Consider the following 4,868-nt stretch of genomic DNA (forward strand, 5'->3'; position numbering starts at 1 on the left):
GAGGAGGAGGAGGAGGAGGAGGAGGAAGAGGAGGAGGAGGAAGAAGAGGAGGAGGAGGAAGAAGAAGAAGAGGAGGAGGAGGAGGAGGAAGAAGAAGAAGAAGAGGAGGAGGAGGGGGGAAGAAAAGATAAGGAGGAGGAAGAAGAGGGAGGAAAGTTCAATTTGTGTTGCCTATATGCCCATATGCCTATATAATCACTAGAGGAAGGTCAAATTCCCAGTGGCCAGCCCCTTAAAGAAAACTGAGTTCTTCTCCCACCTAAATCCCTTCTAGAAGCCATACATTGTGGAGAACTGTGCTTTCAGCATCCCTATCCCAATTTTAATGAGTTCTCTTCAATGGCTTTCTACCTAAGCTATTGCTTTGGGGTTGGTGTTGTGGGTAGGGGTTGTCACATGCCTTCTGTGTCCCTCTTTCTCAATTGTGAGCCTGCAGTTGTCGACAGCCCTGCAAAGAAGCTTCCTTTCCCTTCTGTGTCAATGGGAGCACAGATCATAGATTACTAGACGGTTTCTGGTGACATCATGGGCCACAGACATCCACGTGGTCTCCAGTATCAGCATGCGCCACGGACCTCAGCATGGTCTCTGGTGGCAGTACAGACCAGGGACATAAGCATAGCCCTCAGTGACAGCACAGGCCAAGGACACCAACATGGCGTCAGGTGGCAGCACTGACCATGGATTGTAGTGTGGCCTTTAGTGGTAACGTGGGCCACTGACATCAACATGGCCCCCAAGTGCAGTGGGACCATGGACTCAGATATGGCCCTCAGCAGCAGCATAGACCATGGACATGAGGATGAAGGCCACAGTTCTTATTTCTTGTATTTTTGAGAGCCTATTTTAGGTTCATCGGACTTGCAATTGCTGATTTTTGTTTTTGTTTTTGTTTTGCTATTTTCACCGTTTCATCATTATACACTGTCACCGTCTTGTGGGATTTCTTACAGCAAGGTTTAGTTTGTATGATAGGAACGTAACTGAGAGTGTTGTGTTGTCTCTTTTCTATGTGGTGCTCTTCCATTCATCCTTTGTCACCAGCTCCCCTCTCTGTGATTCCTGACATGCCTGTGATCAGTGACCAGCAGACAGTCAGATACTGGTATCTGCCCATCCCTCTAACATGCTCTCTGGAGTTAACCAGAGAGTAAGAGGTCTGAGGCCCAGCTGTTGCTCCGGGGACCCTTCCTCAAGTGGCACATTTTCTGCCCCCTGTCCCTACCCTGCACCTTGTCTGGATCTTCCACCTCTAGCATCTGCCTTGGTTGGTTTCTAGGTTTTCAGCCTTGCCTCATCCTCGACACAGGTGGCGTGCCTGAAGGGAAAGTGGAGAGGGCAGCCTGGACTCCTGTTCCGCATACGGACACAATCCTGTGTGCCCAGCGGGAAACTCCTCGCGGTCTCTGCCTGGCAGCTCAGCTTCTTCCCACTGCAGTCCTTGACAGAGACCATAACTCAGAAACTCCTCCCCACTCTAGACCAGTTACCACATCACTATACGAGTTACCATTGGCATCACTAGATTTGAACATCCAAGAACCATTGCTAGGCTACCTGTTAATCCTGCTCAAGTGGCTATCCAGCTCTGGCTCCACCTCTGCCCCCTTCAGGAGGAAGGAGGAAAAACACGGTTTTAAAACGCTCTGGAGCCATGCATAGCACCAGCTTGCACTATCTGTCTCTCTCTCTCTCTCCCTCTCCCCCTCCCTCTCCCCCTCCCTCTCCCTCTCCCTCTCCCTCTCTCCCCTTCCCTCTCCCTCTCCCTCCCTCTCCCTCTCCCTCTCCTTCTCTCCCCCCTTTCTCCCTCCCTCTCTCTCTACCTTCTCCTCCCCCTCCTCCTCTCCCTCTCTCCTCTCTCTCTCTCCCTCCCTCTCTCCATCTTTCACTTTCACTCTCTTGCCTTCTCTTGCTCTCTTTCTCTAGGCCCCGCCTACGCTGTTGCAGCACACTGAAGGCTGAGATGTCTCTTAGCTCATGACTGAAGCTTTCAGAAGAAGGCTGGGAGTCTCCAAGCAAAGGAAGGGGAGAGAGGGGAGGATGGGTGAGCGGCTCATCCTGCCACACTGTCTACCTGAGTTTAGAAAGTAAGGAGAGATGAATTCAACAAAGAATAAAGGCATCACCCTGGACCCGGAGAGCAGCAAAAGTAGCAGTATGTAGGGGTGTGCAGCGATGGGGTGATTCACACCCTGTCTTCTAGGGGTGTGCAGCGATGGGGCAAATCACACCTAGGGGTGTGCAGCGATGGGATGATTCACACCCTGTCTTCTAGGGGTGTGCAGCGATGGGACAACTCACACCTTGTCTGCCAGGAGGCTGAAGCAAGGGGAAGGTTTTAAAGTCAGAAATAAAGGCACACAGGTATTTTGAAGATCAAAAATCATTAAATTTGTGTATAGTATGTCAGTGTTTGCCATGTGTTACAGATGCCCATGGGGGACAGAAGAGAACTTTCCATCTAGAGCTAGAGTTACACGGAGTTGGGATCTGCCTGAAGTAAGCGCTGGGAACGGAATTTGGGTCCTCAGCAAGAGCAACCCCATTCTTATGTATTGAGCCACCTCTCTAGCCCAGGAGCTCCTCCTGTGGTAAAGTGGCCCCTGCAGCAGAGGTTCTATGAGAGTCTTCTGTGTCAGCCCTTCTCCAGCATCGCGTGTGAGAGCCTTCCTCCATCACTCCTGGCTCTGCTTACGTTGTCAGAGGTGACACAAATGATTTCATCTCAAATCTCACACCTTTCTCAGCACTTCAGATGGTAATCTACAAAAAAATAAATACATTTTAAAAATGAGTGTGTACTGGGAGTGTGCTCACACCAGCTGTTACAGGTGACACAATTTGTTACAGTTTCTTACAGGTGACAGCTGTTACAGGAGTGTGCTCACACCAGCTGTTACAGGAGTGTGCTCACACCAGCTGTTACAGGAGTGTGCTCACACCAGCTGTTACAGGAGTGTGCTCACACCAGCTGTTACAGGTGACACAATTTGTTACAGTTTCCTACAGGTGACAGCTGTTACAAACTGACACAATTTGAAACACACTGAGTGCTAATAAGTACGTTGTCAAGGAATCGGTGAACAGGGATCTGCTGTCAGCCTGAGGGGATTTTTGCTGTGTTGCTTGTGGTCCACAGCAGGGGGAAACGTGTATTTTCTTAAATCAGAAGTGGATGCTATCATCCGAGAGAAAATAGCAAGACCCATCTGGCACCCCAACTCTCTCTTTCTTCCACATTACACTTGAGTCTGATTTTTACACAGGTACACCATTCGGAACTAAGAGGAAGACCCGGAGAGAACAGGAGAAAAGGGGACAAATCTTGAGAAGCCCTCCCGGGTCTCTGGGGCAGTAACAGAATCCCGGCTTCTCCGCCATGTTTGCAGTGAACGCACAGCATACGTCTGGCTGCTATGGCTAGGGACATGGTTAAAAAGCCAAAAACACTTAATGGGCCCTGCAGGTTGTACTTATGGTATTAGGCTTTTATATACATGTGTCTGTAGCAGCAACAGAGGGAAAGAAACCGTGATTGAGGGAGGAGGGGGGATACATGGGAAGGACTGGGGGGATATTGTGACTAAATTTTAATTAACTTTCACATTATTGTTTCTATTTTATGTGTATGGATATTTTTCCTGCAAGTATGTCTGTGTACCCGATGCATGCCTTGTGCCTTCAGAGACCAGAAGAGAGCGTAAGTTCTGTGGAACTGGAGTTATATATGGAGCCACCATATGGGTGCTGGGAATGAAATCTGGGTCCCCTGGAAGAACAGCCAGGGATCTTAACTGCTGAGCCGCGTCCCCACCTCTTATCTTTTGAATTTTATTTTTAAGAATTTAAACACAGAGAGAAGAAAAACCAGCTATGGTGATCACCAGGATGTCTTGTGGCAGCGACTTAGCAATGAGACTTAGAGCTTTTCCACCAACAGAGGGACTTGGTGTGGGGTGAGGGGAAGAGGCTTCTGCCTTGGCAGAAAGGACACAACTGAATCAATCCTTAATGAGCCAGGAAATTCCATTGATGTAGGGTTAGGAATACAACTGTTCAAGCGTTTGCTGAGTGATGATAAAGGCCTGGGGATCCCCAACAACCAGCTGCACCCACCATGCTTCTAAGACTCCAGACCTGGGGTAGGAAGACGGGGAGGGGCATGTCCCGGGGCTTGCTGGCCTGCTAATCAAGCTGAATCATGGAGCCCCAGGCTTGGCCTTATTCTCAAAATACAAGGTAAAAATGATCAAGAAAGACATGGATAGTGACCTCTGGCCTTCACATGCATACACACACACACACACACACACACACACACTTGCACATGTACACATACAAACACATACAACACACACAAAATATGCACTTATAGGCACATAGTCACACACACAAAGGCATGTACAGATATATGTAATGATAAATACTATTTGGGGGTTTCTACCCCACCTTAGATCATTTAGTTCCCAAATAAAAGACACAAACCTTTATATTTATAATTAGCCTTAAAACACTGGATATCAACCCTTATCTTAATCTGGGTTTCTATTCCTGCACAAACATCATGACCAAGAAGCAAGTTGGGGAGGAAAGGGTTTATTCAGCTTACTTCCACATTGCTGTTTATCACCAGAGGAAGTCAGGACTGGAACTCAAGCAGGTCAGGAAGCAGGAACTGATGCAGAGGCCATGGAGAGATGTTCCTTACTGGCTTGCTTCCCCTGGCTTGCTCAGCCTGCTCTCTTATAGAACTAAAGACTTCCAGCCCAGGGATGGCACCACCCACAAGGGCCTTACCCGCTGATCACTAATTGAGAAAATGCCCCACAGCTGGATCTCATGGAGGCACTTCCCCAACTGAAGCTCCC

Source organism: Mastomys coucha, unplaced genomic scaffold (genome assembly GCF_008632895.1).
Source record: "Mastomys coucha isolate ucsf_1 unplaced genomic scaffold, UCSF_Mcou_1 pScaffold7, whole genome shotgun sequence".
NCBI classification, from domain to species: domain Eukaryota; kingdom Metazoa; phylum Chordata; class Mammalia; order Rodentia; family Muridae; genus Mastomys; species Mastomys coucha.